Source organism: Pristiophorus japonicus, chromosome 5 (genome assembly GCF_044704955.1).
Source record: "Pristiophorus japonicus isolate sPriJap1 chromosome 5, sPriJap1.hap1, whole genome shotgun sequence".
In the NCBI taxonomy this organism is placed as follows: Eukaryota; Metazoa; Chordata; class Chondrichthyes; family Pristiophoridae; genus Pristiophorus; species Pristiophorus japonicus.
Genome location: NC_091981.1, coordinates 94,306,073 through 94,321,668, shown reverse-complemented (window position 1 = coordinate 94,321,668; position 15,596 = coordinate 94,306,073). Strand labels below are relative to the sequence as shown.

The 15,596-nt window shown below is 45.1% G+C and overlaps 1 protein-coding gene across 2 annotated transcripts in view; it reads left to right on the top strand.

The window, feature by feature from the left end:
• Positions 1–15,596, top strand: part of nsun2 (NOP2/Sun RNA methyltransferase 2) — a 78,014-nt gene that overhangs the window by 13,794 nt on the left and 48,624 nt on the right. Inside the window, exon 1 of one of the 2 annotated variants that reach the window (XM_070880774.1) lies at positions 10,865–11,636. The exons of the other annotated variant lie outside the window; for it this stretch is intronic. The gene's annotated coding sequence lies outside the window, so the exon portion shown is untranslated. Of the gene's footprint in view, positions 1–10,864; positions 11,637–15,596 lie in introns of those variants that run through there. 2 annotated transcript variants of the gene reach the window in all.

The following is a 15,596-nucleotide window of genomic DNA, read 5'->3' as shown; positions in this document are numbered from 1 at the left end:
GAGAGAGCCAAGCCAAAGCACAGCCAAGGTGCAAGGGCTATTGGCACTTAAGTCTGGGGAGAGCCAAGCCAGAGCACATAGTGCAAAGGTATTGGCACAAAAGACTTGGGGGAGAGTGATGTTATATATGTACACTATATCGATACTCTCTGTGTAGTCACTGTATAGTTGAATAAGAAGGTGACTTGTTTGCCAGAGGTACCATCAACAAGGTTCACACTATATACACTCTGCTGGCACCACCAGAGGGTGCTACTGGTGGAGGCCCAGGGGTCACCTGTACACCACAGGTACCCAGGTATAAAAGGGGTCCACCATGTATCCTCACTCTGGAGTTATATTAAATGGACTAAGATCACTACAGTTCAAGTGCAATACTTTGCCTCATGGAGTCATTATCAGAGCATCTAAAGACATAACATAAACTATTTAATAATTCTATTGTGCTTATTTCCAATGGTTTGTTGTGGTCACGGACAGGTCTCTTCTGACAGATCTTATAAATCTTACACACTAGGAAGTTTGCAGATGATACAAAAATTGGCCGTGTGGTTGATAATTAAGAAGAAAGCAGGAAGTTATCAATGGACTGGTCATGTGGGAAAAACAGTGGCAAATGGAATTCCAGAGAAGTGTGAGTTGGGGAGGGCTAACAAGGCAAGTGAGTTCACAACAAATGGTAGGACACTGAGAAGTGTAGACGAACAGAGGGACCTTGGAGTGCATGTCCAAGATCCCTGGACGTAGCAGGACATGTAGCTAAGGCATACAGAATACTTGCCTTTATTAGCCGAGGCATAGAATACATGAGCAGGGAGGTTATGCTTGAACAGTATAAAACACTCGTTAGGCCACAGCTAGAGTACTGCATGCAGTTCTGGTCATCACATTACAGGAAGGATATGATAGCACTAAGGAGGGTACAGATGAGATTTACAAGGATTTTGCCTGGACTGGAGAATTTTAGCTACGAGGAAAGATTGGATAGGCTGGGTTTGCTTTCTTTGGAACAGAGGAGGCTGAGGGAAGACCTTATTGAGGTGTATAAAATTATGAGGGGCCTAAAGAAAGTGGATTGGAAGGACATTGTTCCCTTAGCAGAGGGATCAACAACCAGGGGGCATAGATTTAAAGTAATTGATAGGAGGTTTCGAGAGGATTTGAGGAGAAATATTTTCACAGGGAGAGTAGAAACATAGAAATAGAAACATAGAAATTTACAACGCAGAATGAAGCCATCGTGTCCACGCTGGCTGACAAAGAGCCGCAAGGCCCTTGGTCAGCAGCCCTAAAGGTTACATATAAACCTATGAACAATGACGGAAAAGCAAAGAACATCCAGCCCAACAAGTCCGCCTCACACAACTGCGAAACCCGTTATACTGAAACATTCTACACTCCACCCCAACTGGAGAGTGATGGGGGTCTGGAACTCACTGCCTGAAAAGGTGGTAGAGGCAGAAACTCTTGCCACATTTAAAAAGTACTTGGATATGCGCTTGAAGTGCCGTAACCTACAAGGCTACGGATCAAGTGCTGGAAAGTGGGATTAGGATGGATAGCTCTTTGTCGGCCGGCACGGACACGATGGGCTGAATGGACTCCTTCTGTGCTGTAAATTTCTATGATTCTCTTATGTCATGTGCCAGACTCCAATTTAGAATCAGTTTTAAATGTTCACCTGTTCTTTCCCAACTGTTCTTTTAGACCATGGGCCGAAGCCTGTTTTATTGCCTAGATTTTTACTTCCGTAGTTTTTGTTGGGAAGTACCTAGAACCTGTGCGGCGGGGACAGGCTGGTGGAGGACCTTTGTCTTACGGATGTTTAGCGTAAGGCCAATGCTTTCGTACGCCTCAATAAATATGTTGACTATGACTTGGAGCTCGACGACAGAGGTTGGGGTGGTATTGGAACTGGCCTGGAGACGACGAAGGTTGAACAGGTTCCCACTGCTTCTGTTGTTTAGTTCCACTCTAGCAGGGAGCTTGTTGACTGTGAGGTGGGACATGGCAGCGAGGAAGATTGAGAAGAGGTCCACGGCGTGGCCCTGGACAACGTGGACCATTTCCCATACCTTGGGAGCCTCTTATCAACAAGAGCAGACATTAATGACGAGATTCAACACCGCCTCCAGTGCGCCAGTGCAGCCTTCGGCTGGCTGAGGAAAAGAGTGTTCGAAGACCAGGCCCTCAAATCTGCCACCAAGCTCATGGTCTACAGGGCTATAATAATACCCACCCTCCTGTATGGCTCAGAGACATGGACAATGGACAGTAGGCACCTCAAATCACTGGAGAAATACCACCAACAATGTCTCTGTAAGATCCTGCAAATTCCCTGGGAGGACAGATGTACCAACATTAGCATCCTCGACCAGGCCAACATCCCCAGCATTGAAGCACTGACCACATTTGATCAGCTCCGCTGGGCAGGCCACACTGTTTGCATGCCAGACACGAAACTCCCAAAGCAAGCACTCTACTCAGAACTCCTTCACGGCAAAGGAGCCGATAATGTATGTACATAAGGTCTGCCCACCACCAGGGGGCACTACCATCGGAGGTCCTAGGATCATAGGTACACTCGTGCTGGTCCCAGGATATAACCTGAACTTCCACCTTTGTATCTTCACTTCTGGAAGCCATTAAAGACTGATCAGGTTACACCTAGTCACTGGCTCACAGTACAGAGTTCATTGTATTATGTCCATAATGTACTTATGAATGACTCCACGAGGCTTTATGTTGTACTCAAACTGTAGCGACCTTGGTCCTTTATTCCAAACTCCAGAGTGAGGCACAAGCATGATGTGCAGCCTTTTATACTGAGCCCTGCCACTAGGGCAGGAAACCCCTCAGTCTCCACCAGCTGCACCCTCTACTGGTGCCAGCATGTATATACAGTGTAAACCTACTTGCTGGTACATCAGATAAACAAGTCTTCATCTTATGCAACCACACAGTAACTACATAGAGAGTACATCCATAGACTGTATATACAACATCACTCTCCCCCAAGTCCTTTGTGCCAATTACCTTTGCACTATGTGCTCTGGCTTACCTCTCCCCAGACTTAAGTGCCAATAGCCCTTGCACCTTGGCTGTGCTTTGGCTTGGTTCTTTCCCTGTTAACCCCCAAGTCCTCTTGCCACAACGTTGGGTAGTGATTACCAGTTTGGATGGTTTGATGATACAGTGGAGGTTCCAGAGGGTTCTGGGTGTGATCCATGTGTCTGTCCATGGTTACTGATAGCGCGAATGTACCCTCCAAGAATCACTTGTCACTCAGGGTCGGTGCATACATCAGAAAGGTTTATTATGCCGGTGGGGAGATGAAGCCACTGGTGCATCCAGGTACCTCTCTCCGCCGAACAAAGGGTTTCATGGATTTTTATATGTTTTACAACAGTTTACTACAGTTACATCAGCCCATTTTGGCCGGACACTATTCCACTCATATTGATTATAGATTACATATAGATTCAAATAGACCATTAGAAGTGGTCTCTAAACATTAGGTGGCTGTGTGATTGCCTCATGTGTTACTAAGAGTTATTCATGGTCTTGTGACATGTCCGGTCCCCCCCTTATCTTACTGTCCTTCGGTGCTGTCTTTGGGCAGTCTCCTTATCTTAATCCTGTTACAGAGTCGTATTGTTCTAACATGAACCAGGACATCTTGTCTGAGGCCTGAAAGCCAGTTGATTAGGGACATCTGCAGAACTCGTTTTTTTAATGTGTATCCTGTGCGAGAAACAGCAGTTATCAGTAACCAGGAATGCAGTCTCTTTCAGCTAGCTGAAATCCCTTGAGGCTTTGCTAAATCACGGGCAGCCATCTTCATACATTTTACACACACACATTTAATTCTAACATTATGCATATTTAGTTCTAACATTATGCTACAGGTGCCTTTGCTTTATTGGAAAATCTCTCTCTATAACAATTCCCCCTTTCGGTAAAGGGGCTAGTCCTAGCCCCCTGAAACCGACACTAATTTATATTATGTTATTTTATGTTTTTGTATCACCCGGTACTCACTGCTGCGACGTGCTGGCCAGTCACGTGATTTCAGGAGTCCCAGTTGTTTTAGATCAAACTAATATAGTTTGAATCGCCCCTTTCGTCTGTCACGCGAACTTCCTTGCTTATCTGAGCTCTGGTGTTAAACCTCCGTTGTTGTGCATAATTTCTGCAGGACCGGCAAGCCATGAGTCCCCATGCTAACGCTAGGACTAGCTGTATTCCGACCAGTATATGTGATATAATTCGAATCCAAGGGTGGATGTTGACATTCATCCCCCAGTTCCAAACCTTCCTCCACTAACTCTCATCCTGCAGCTCTGTGTCGATGTCTTTCTCCAGTATTTCAATCTTTGTCCGTAGTTGGTGGGAGAGTTTAACAGACTGTCCGACTCTGAGTCTTAGTTCCCTTAGTACTTCCGCTAAATGGGGAATAGGGGCCTGTTCTGGCTCGTCATTGTCCTGTAGGTGATCATGGAGCTGATCGGTAGCGTCAATGATTTCGGTACCTCGCAGTCTAACTTGGATAATGCGGGCTTGCCCTATTGTAACAGGTCGTAGGGGTATAAAGCAGAAGTTTGGTTGCGGGATCTGGCATTGCAAGCCGTTACACTGATATGAACGTTCCGTGGTGGAGACACAGTATCTCCCTTTGCCTCCGTACCCGGCCAGGGCAAAATGTGTAGGGCAGGTACTATTTCCAGAACGCATCCATCGGTTCGATTAAAACCACAGTCATCTAATTCTCCCTGTCCCACTGGGTGGGGACACACCGTGATCTCGCCCCTCTATTTGCACCCTGGTAGGGAGATGCCGTATAGTGTGTTATCTCTACAGATAGCGGAGTCTGCGATTAAATAGTAACGGAGGGAGGCATTGTCACGTACAACCCCGATATTCTCCAATTGGTAAAGGGGAAATGGACCTGAGTCTCGTGTGACTATAGGGATCATCAAGACAATCCCCATTCCCGCAGCTGTGCCCATTTGGCAGTTTGGGATCGCTGGGTATACTCTGGTTAGTCCCTTCAGAGTGCAGTTATCCAGTGTCCCCTTCAGCTTGGCTAGCTGAGCCAGATGTGAACTGTCTATCCAGTCTGGTACCTCCCCGCTTTGGATCTGATCGAGGTTGTGTCGTATCTGTCCTACCATCCACAAACCATAAGCATGACAGAGTTACCCATGTCGGAGCTTTCCGGCATCTTCCTTTTCTTTGTCAATTAGACAATTGTTTTGGCATGTGTCTCGATTACTGAAATTCCATCTAACTGTATCTCCATGCCTTCCCTTCCTAAGTCGGCTTGGTCTTTCTGATTCTGCTCTGCCCGCTCTAACAGTTCCCTCATCACCTCTTTAAGTTGTTCCACCTTTTCATTCAGTCTTTGTATATCCAGTGAGTTTACTATGGAGGTCCCGGTATTAAAGCCATAGCAGCGTCATTAATTATTCCCCTCTTATACCTATGCACCTGCTCTTGTCCTCGGAACCTACTGGCACCCATGACATCGGCAGCCTGCTGCATTACAACCTTACTTAATACACTATACATATTCCTTGCTTGTTCAGTACAATATTCCGGCATTCGTATGCCTGAGATATTGATCAGAATTGGCACAATTTCAAGCTTAACATTATGCGTTAAAATAAGTTCTGTCCTTGCTCCAGTCCTTGGCTGCTGGGATACATATTCCATCAGTTAAATTAAACAAGATCCCATAGTTCGGGTAAGTGTGTCTTTCCTGCATTTGCTGCATCCCCCGTAGTCCATCCGGGTTATCTGATGCTTGCATTGTGTCGAGATCCCTAGTATCATGCTGCAGAGCTGAAGTGGCCACTGTGATTCCATCTCGATGGGTGTTTTATCTGCAAATTTTAAACAGATCCTGGTCATCACCAGGTGTTAGGTTCTGGTCTACTCATCTTTTATCCATGCATGTCGAGGTCACTCTGTGAATTCGGAGGTAAGGGTTAGGTTGGGTTTGTGGACTCCACTTATTCACCGTGGGGTACATTGGCTCTATGGCCATAGGTGATGGTGCTATGGCTGCGCACTGCACTATCCGTCTGGTCCTATTTTTTTTTAAATCTCTTCCAGCTCATTTATCTTAGCTTTTAATTCTTGAATTTGTTTGTTTGAGTATCTATTTCTTTATTGTATTAGGCAAGTATTATTACATAGGCTAGTTCTATTTTATTTTTATCCTGACTATCCCATCATTTCCTCTATCTATCAGGTGAGTCTTTATTCTATTAAGAAATCCAAATTAATAATATCCAGTATAAAACAGCTGTCAATGGAAAGGGTTAACTCCTTTACAGGTTTGTAAGAAGGCCTGGTGTCATTACGTGACTTTGCGTAATCATCCAAAATTTTTTTTTAAGTCTTTGTGCCTTCAAAACTTACTTAGAAATCAGGAATCCGTTAAAACAGCAGAAATCATTAGTAAAGCTGTCATAATAAAAGTCTTCTCTTCAGGAAAGACAGCATTTTAGATTAAACTCCAATTTTTTCTAAACTTCTAATTCAAGTACTTGCCAAAGATTTTTTTTTAATTGAGTTAAAACGAGACCACAAATTTTTAATAGCTATTTTGTTTACTAAAATCCAATTTTCACACAAGCTGTATACATTCCAACATTTCGGGTTTTTTTACGGTCCCGTTCACTGGGCAAATCTTGTGTTTTATTTCTCCCTCGGCACAAAATCTAAACTTCCGTGCCAGTTCCATTTTCTATAAGAATTTTAAAATTCAATATAATTTTCTAATTTCCAGTTTTTTTTTTCTGTGCTGAGTTCGCATAGCTTAGATCTTTTCTCCTCATTATTTTCAAAACCCTCCTGCTTGTTTAGAATGGTCAAGACTTTTCTTGATAAACGACGTCTATTTTGGAAATCTTTTCAAACTGCAGTGAAACTCTTTCTCGTAATTTAAAATCATTATCAATGTAGATTGTCTTTTACCTCTTCCAAAAAAATGTTTTTCAATTAAACCAATATCTTTTTCACAGCCAATAACAACTAGTATTTAGTAAGTTATGTCTTTTTCCATCGCAAACACTGTTTTTTTTCAGCACCTATTTAGTTCGTTACGTCTTTTTTTTTCAGATCTCCTTTCTTCAAGTTAGGTTTTGTATTTTACACAGAGGGCTCGTGTCTCCGTAAATTTGTTAATTTAAAATCAACAGACAATCGAAGACACTTTTTCTTTCAAATTCATTCAATTTGTTTTCTTTCCAGGTTGCGTCTTTATCTTTTTTTTCGTCTTTTCCATAACTAGAACGGAGTCGAGCATGTAGGCTTTGAGTGCTGCTTTTCGTTATCTCAAATGTTCCAGTTTCAAGGCCGTTACAATGTCCTTTTTTCTAAACTGCTAAAGCTTGCCGTTTTAACATTTTATTATTTTTTTCTCAAAAGTCCCTTTTACACCTTCACAGATAGCTTACCACTCGCCCAGGAGTTTGACTTGATCCCTGAAGGTATTTCTAGATTGGTTCCAAACCTTTTTGTTTTATTTCTCTTTTTTTTAAAGAGATCAGATTTAATTTAATTTTTTTTTAGTTTGAATCTATCTCAGTATTTTGCTGTGCCTTCTCTTAATATCTCAAAATCCCAATTCAAATTTTGTAATGCCAATCTTTTATTTAAAACTCTTTTTACTGAGCTAAAAGCTTTCGCGTCAAGGTTTTACGCAAAGGAAAATGGGAGCGTACTTTCCCAGCCCGCAACTTCGAGAGACCCACGCAGGCTTTTTTTAAAAAAAAGAAGGCATTCTTTATCTCATTCCCAGACTAAATTTATGTCTTTCAACCCAATGTAATCAATGATTGCGGGTTTTCTTTCGACAAGTAAGTGAGTGTGTCAAATAAATTTGATTTTTTTAAACCACCGGGACCATGTATTTTTTATCTTTTGTTCAAAAAATCTATATCCTTTGTGCATTTTCTAGCTCCGTAACTTATCATCCGAATAAATCCACACCTGCATTCCTAACTTAAAATGTAATTCAATTCTAGGTTCACACTTTCTTAAAACTTCCTACATACAGGACAACACTACAAAGGGTTAAAAAAAACTTTCACTCTGTCTGAAAAAGTGGGTGGAGTTAAAACAAACAGACAGCTCCACCATTTTTCCAAACAGACTTTCAGACACATGAAAAATTCATTCCGCAGTCAAAAAATCACACAAGCACTCTCACTCAAAGACAGACATTCACAAAAGTCTCTCTTCATTCAACAAAGCTTATTGTTTAGCCGGCTCTATTTTTTGAATCCATACATCACTTAAGATAATCATTATCAGGATTTTTAAAAAATAGATTAATACATGATGATAGATTAATACATGATCGATTTACTTTCTCTTAATTTTACGTGGGCTCGAAGAATCAGAACCCAGGCCTTTTCTATTACTTTCTTTTGTTTCTCCGCCAGGTGGCGGGTAAGGGACCTTCTGGCCCCCTCTTGAGTTTTGTTGTTATACTGGCCATATTGTGTATTGGGGATGGTTAGCTCATTAGGGATCTAACTCTCAGAGGTCCACTTTTTTTTTTTATCTGGCGCGACTTGTAGTAGATCATCTAACTCTCAGAGGTCCGCTTTTTCTTTCCAGCACGACTTGTAGTAGACTGTTTCTAACTCGCAGATATTGGGGTGGGTAGCTCATTAGGAATCTAGCTCTCAGAGGTCCGCCTTTTCCAGCGTGACTTGTAGTAGACCATTTCTAGCTACTGTCAGGTCACAAGTCTGCTATTCCCGCAGTGCCCTACGTCTCCTTACGACTACCTACCACCGTTTTGCCTGTTTTCCGACCCTCCTTACAGGTTGGATATTGCGTCGGCCTCTGGACACTACCTGGTCCCTTACCCCACCCAACCCCCCCCCCCCCCCCTGCCCCGGGATCTATTGCCAATTCCCTTACTGGGTCCGGGAGGTGTCGCTCGGTCTCACGATCCTATGGTCTCAGGGGGGGTCCTCTACGCCTACTTGATCCTGGCCATCACGTGGGACAAAGTCCTCTTAATTCAGGCTCAGGCTAGGTGTGTGAGATACTGGATCATCCATCCGTGTTGATCAACCTGTGCGTTCACCTCCAGCACCCCGCTATATATTTTCATACTCGGACTTATACTCACCCAGATTCTCCAGGGGTGTCCCAACAGCCTCTGAAATATCCTGCCAACTACGTCATTGATAGCGCGAATGTACCCTCCAAGAATCACTCGTCACTCAGGGTCGGTCCATACATCAAAAAGGTTTATTACGCCGGTGGGGAGATGAAGCCACTGGTGCATCCAGGTACCTCTCTCCGCCGAACAAAGGGTTTCATGGATTTTTATATGTTTTACAACAGTTTACTACAGTTACATCAGCCCATTTCGGCCGGACACTATCCAATCATATTGATTATAGATTACATATAGATTCAAATAGACCAATAGAAGTGGTCTCTAAACATTAGGTGGCTGTGTGATTGCCCCATGTGTTGCTAAGAGTTATTCATGGTCTTGTGACATGGTCCAGGCCTCCCCTTATCTTACTGTCCTTCGGTGCTGTCTTTGGGCAGTCTCCTTATCTTAATCCTGTTGCAGAGTCGTATTGTTCTAACATGAACCAGGACATCTTGTCTGAGGCCTGAAAGCCAGTTGATTAGGGACATCTGCGGAACTCGTTTTTTTATGTGTATTCCTGTGTGAGAAACAGCAGTTATCAGTAACCAGGAATGCAGTCTCTTTCAGCTAGCTGAAATCCTTTGAGGCTTTGCTAAATCACGGGCAGCCATCTTCATACATTTTACACACACACACATTTAATTCTAACACTATGCATATTTAGTTCTAACATTATGCTACAGGTGCCTTTGCTCTATTGGAAAATCTCTCTCTATAATAGTTACATACATTCATTTCTGCCGCCCCCCCCCCCCCACCCCCCAGCGAGGTCATGCAGCTGGCCCGTTACATTAACATACAGGATCAGACACAGTGCAAGTACAAAGAAAGGAAGAAGACATTTTTTTACAGTTTGTAACGTGACACCTAGGTTCAGTGACTTACATTCATTACGTTTTACGGTCGTGCGCCTGGATTGGGTAGAATGCATTCATGGTTCAGTCATGGTCAGTACTGAGGTAGCAGTACAAGTTTGTGAGGACACTAGTTCCAGAGCAACTGGGGTTTTAGTCATCTGATGGCGGCGCTGCGCCCCTTGCTAGCGGGGTGGATTTGGTTCATTCACCTAGCCAGGACTCAGGGCCCTTGCCGTTGCCGAGTGGTGGACAGAGCCACAGATGTGTGTGGCCTCCCTGTCCTCCTTTGAGGGCTACAGAATCTTCTGCCTGCTCTCTAATCGGGTTGGGAACCTGGCTGTTCCAGGTCCCGTTTGGGGAACTCATTGGTTCTTTGGAACCTTTCGCTCCCGGACATGGCCGAGGTAGTGACTGCGTCTGGGGGCTGCACCATCTCCACCCGGGTGTGGGCAACGGCGGCCGACTGCGTGTATTGGTACCGTTTTCGTTTCTGGGTCCGTGGCAAATAGTGCCATTGGGGCAGGGTATCAGGATCAGTGCCTTCACCCTCCTGAGGTCGCTTGTTTGCTACTTTTGGGGACACTCTATTCCCGACATCTCGCAACAACATTTTGTTCTTTACATTAGAAATAGTACCAACAATTCGCAACAACATTTTGTTCACAATCTTAATCAGTTCGTTACATTGATTGCCATACATACAATGTCTCTTTAAGTTCAGTTGGTTGCAGGTCTCCTTTAAGAGAACTCTGTTGGCTTTACCCCAGTCAAATCCTTTGTTAGACACCACGTGTTGGTTCCTCAGCATTGCACCTCGTGATATTGCCCCGGCCTTCTTTTTTTTCAGCTGCGCTTCCGCTCGCTGCATCAGCGATGCCATCTTGCCTCTGTCCTCGAGGTCGATTGCCTTGATTCTTCTCTCCCGCGATTCTGCCACAAAAGCTGGAAGAGTGCCTGTGAATTCAGATCTTTCTCCCCAGGAGTCCTGCCACTGGAGCCGGGAAGGTACTTTTAGGTCGTTCTAGTCGGATCATTGCCACGCAGTCGTGTTGGACGGTCTGCGCCTCAGGTGCTGCGCTGGTTTGTTCTCTGGTGCCTAGCCCAAGTGAAGATGAGGTTTTGCTCTGCCTCTGAGCATGGGGAACATAAATTGCTGGAGTGAAGAGGTCTTCCCATTTCTACTGGATCTTCCCCATCCACCTTCTTCCGAGTAGCATTGGACCATCACCTGCAATGATCCACAGAGGTAACTTGTGCACCACGCCATTATGGATTACAATAACATCCGCACTACCAAGGATTGGGATCAGCTCCTTGGTATAGGTGCGCAACTTTTCCTGTACTGGAACCAGCTCAGGTCATTTTTCATTCCTAGCCTCTCAAAGGCATCTTGGCTCATCACTGACTGGGTCGCTCCTGTGTCCACCTCCATGAAGACTGGAACACCGTTTATCTCGACTTCCATCTTCACAATCGGTGGTGCAGGTATACATTCCATACACTTCTTCTTGGGGCTGAGCCTCTCTGGCCAAATCATCATAATCCCCGTTGGATTCAAAGTCATCTACTGACTCCTCTGCTAGACGGTGAGTCGGATTTCTTTTACACATACACTGGAGGTGGCCCTTCATGTTACAGGCTTTGCATATGTACTCATCAAACCGACACTGGTGAGCCCTATGGTTTCCTTCGCAACGCCAGCATGGTGCTACTCGATTAGCACCCCTCAGCGGACTCTGAGTTCTGGAACCCTGAGGTCTGTGCTCTCTGCCCTGAGCAGAGCCACATTCTTGGCACCTGTGAAAGGCACCATTCTGTGTACAGTACTTGCCGGGTTTGAGTCCACAGGATGAATAATTTGCTTGGTGCTGCAGGTCAAGGTCATGAATGCCTGACTGATGCTGATGGCCTTCTGCAGGTTGACTGTGGTGTTGGCAGATAATAGCTTGTGAAGGAGGCCCTCATGGTCAATTCCTATAATGAAGATGTCTCGCAATGCTTCGTTGAGGTGCATGCCAGAATCACACGGTGCCATAAGTCTCCTGAGGTCTGTAGCATATTTTGCAATCTCCTGGCCCTCAGGTCTGTGGTGAGTGTAGAATCTGGGCTTGGCCGTGAAGATGCTCTCTTTTGGTTTTAGTTTGTCGTGAATTAATTAATTCAGCTCATCATATGTCTTATCCTTGGCCTTTGTGGGTGCCAGCAAGTCCCTGACCTCGGGCCCACAACTGGTCAACAGTATAGCCTTGCGCTTCTCTGCCGATGCGTCCATCTCCCCTGCCAGGTCGTTTGCCATGAAATATAGCTTGAGCCTTTCCGTGAAAGCATCCCAATCATCACCCTCTGCGAAGTCTTTTAGTGTGCTGAAGGTAGCCATAATCGCATGAAAGTCCGTATTCTTGTCACCAGTTATTATGTCTGTAATGTACTTATGAATGACTCCACAAAGCAATGTGTTGTACTCAAAACTGTAGTGACCTTGGTCCTTTATTCCAAATGGCAGAGCGAGGCACAAGCATGGTGTGCAGCCTTTTATACTGGGCCCTGCCACCAGGGTAGAAAACCCACGGTCTCCACCAGTTGCACCCTCTAGTGGTGCCAGCATGTATATACACAATGTAAACCTACTTGATAGTGCATCAGGTAAACAAGTCTCCATCTTATGCAACCACACAGTGACTACACAGAGAGTACATCCATAGTCTGCATATGCAACACATTGTATCATTTCATACACCACAGAGCCAAAGATAGGCAGAGGAAACAATACAAGGACACCCTCAAAGCCTCTCTGATAAAGTTCAACATCCCCACTGACACCTGGAAATCTCTGGCCAAAGACGGCCCTAAGTGGAGGAAGTGCATCCGGGAGGGCGCTTAGCACCTCGAGTCTCATCGCCGAGAGCATGCAGAAATCATGCGCAGGCAGCGGAAAGAGCGTGCGGCAATCCAGTCCCAGCCACCCTTTCCCTCAACGACTATCTGTTCCATCTGTGACAGGGACTGTAGTTCTCGTATTGGACTGTTCAGCCACCTAAGGATTCATGTTTAGAGTGGAAGCAAGTCTTCCTCAATTCTGAGGGACTGCCTATGATGACCTAGAACCATGCTAAATATGTTAAATATCTGTATCTGAAGCAAAAACCAAAATTGAGTGTTACTGAGAAATGGCCAAAAACAAAGAAAAACATAAAAATGGTTACTATGGGCTTTCTTTTCCCTAGCAACGGTGACATATCAGTGCTACTGCTAAATTTTAAGTTGCGAGGTGGGCGACTGGGTGACGTCATCAGGACCCAGGTCGCCATTTGGAGTATAGGCAGGAGCATTAGCGGGGCCCTGGTAAAGCAGAGGAGCGGGAAGGTCGTGGCGGACTTGTGACGAGTGATCGGGCGGAGGAGTGATGAGGGATCATGGCTGAGATTTGGTGGGTGATCATGACAGAGGTTCGGCGAATGTTTGGTGCGGAGGTGCGGCAGGAGATCATGGTGGAGGTGAGGCGAGTGTTTTTGTGGCGAAAGGGGATCGTGGCGGAGGTGCGGCGAGTGTTTGTGGCAGAGGAGCGACAAGAGATCGTGGCGGAGGTGCGGCGAATGAGGGTTGGGGCCCAGAAGAGCCAATGGCCCAGGGGCAGCACGGGCCTGTCCACACTGCGATATGTGTGCATACTAGGTCCGTGCAGCAGAGCAGGTCTCCAGTCGTCCTGGATAACCCTTGCCACTGGATAAAGGCCTAGCTCTGTCAAACCCGTGTGGTGGCTGATGTGCAATGGTCACCACATGTTAAAAAAATCCACACACAGGCATCTCCACCCCCTCAATTGGCGTTCAAGACTGGAACATTGGGTCCTTCATTGGGGCTCTTCTGGGCCCCAAACCCTCATTCGCCGCACCTCGGCCACGATCTCTCGTCGCTCCTCTGCCACAAACACTCGCCGCACCTCCGCCACGATCCCCTTTCGCCACAAAAACACTCGCCTCACCTCCACCATGATCTCCTGCCGCACCTCCGCACCAAACATTCGCCGAACCTCTGTCATGATCACCCACCAAATCTCAGCCATGATCCCTCATCACTCCTCCGCCCGATCACTCGTCACAAGTCCGCCACGACCTTCCCGCTCCTCTGCTTTACCAGGGCCCCGCTAATGCTCCTGCCCATGTGGAAGCAAGTCATCCTTGTTCGAGGGACCGCCTATGATGATGATGACTGCTAAATTTTAAGCATGGATAGTGTAAGAATTGGTAAAAAGAAGTATTACTGTGGACATCTGAGGTCCAGATGCATCTAATGGTGCAGTTATACATAAATTTTGTTTTCATATCCATTGCTAAGAAAGAAATCTACCATAGCAACCATTTATTTCATACTCACTTATTGACATTTCAGATGGACACCCACACTCATTTGTCAACCATATAATTATAATAATTATTACAATAAGAATAAAAGTAATAGTATTGATTTTTTTTTAAATATAGAAGTACTGAAAAAACAACATAGATCTGAAAAAAGTTAGAGGCTGAAAAGGAATGCATGTCTATGAATCATCATCAGATTCAAAGGTATCTGTTTCCTCAGCTCTAGAAGTCACGGGCAAAGAGGCAGCATTCTCACAACCTACACACGAGCAGATGTTGGTGCAAGGTAGCTTCCTTGTGCACACTGGATCTTTTTGCATGAACAATGTGCAAGCTCCATTGCACTTGCTGGTGCTGGAGGAAATGCTATCCAGTCTGTGACAATACATCATCTTCAAGTTTCCACCCATGGTCCTTTGGAGATGGGATTTCTGGCATGTTTGCAAGAGACATGTTCTCCAGAGCAGCAGAATACGAGGTTTTGCAATCAGGTCTTAAATTCGATCCTCTGATGGGAACTTTGGCTCCAGAATCCATACAGGTATCCGTGTCTGTGTCAGTCTCACTTGTGCTTGTTTCTGAAAGCAAAACACTGACTGCCTCCTCAGCCACTTCTTCTGTTGCAAGATCTTCTACAAAAACAAGATCACTCTCATTACTGTGTGATGATCTGACAAATTTCAGGAAACTTTAAGATTTCTGCATTCTACGTTTAAGATTATATATTTTATAAGAAGAAGCGTCAATACCCTCTTTCTCAAAAATGCATTTCTTAAACAAACTGTTCAGCTTTGTCATTCTAAGAACTTCACGGATCTTTACAATCTTGCCCTCTATCACTGTATCACAGAAGTGCCTATATCCTGTCTGGTAGAGGTTGCCTTCTGGAGGGTCTTCCTGCTCCTTTCTGGTCAGAAATGAGGTGTAGCTCTGCTAGCAGCTACGTTGGTACCTTGCTTCAAGGACAACAAGATCTTGTTCACGGATATGCAACAGGATTGCCTCATCTTTGCGGGTTTCTGCTGCAAGGAGCAGCTTACCTGCAGTTTTAGTCTCACATTGTACCAGCCTCTCTTTTTGTCTCTTTCGGCTGTGTCTATACATAATGTTCTTGTCCTTCTTGCAGAGAAGGCATTGCACTGGAAGAAGATGGGAAGCCCTCACAGCTATAACTTTGGGGTCTGT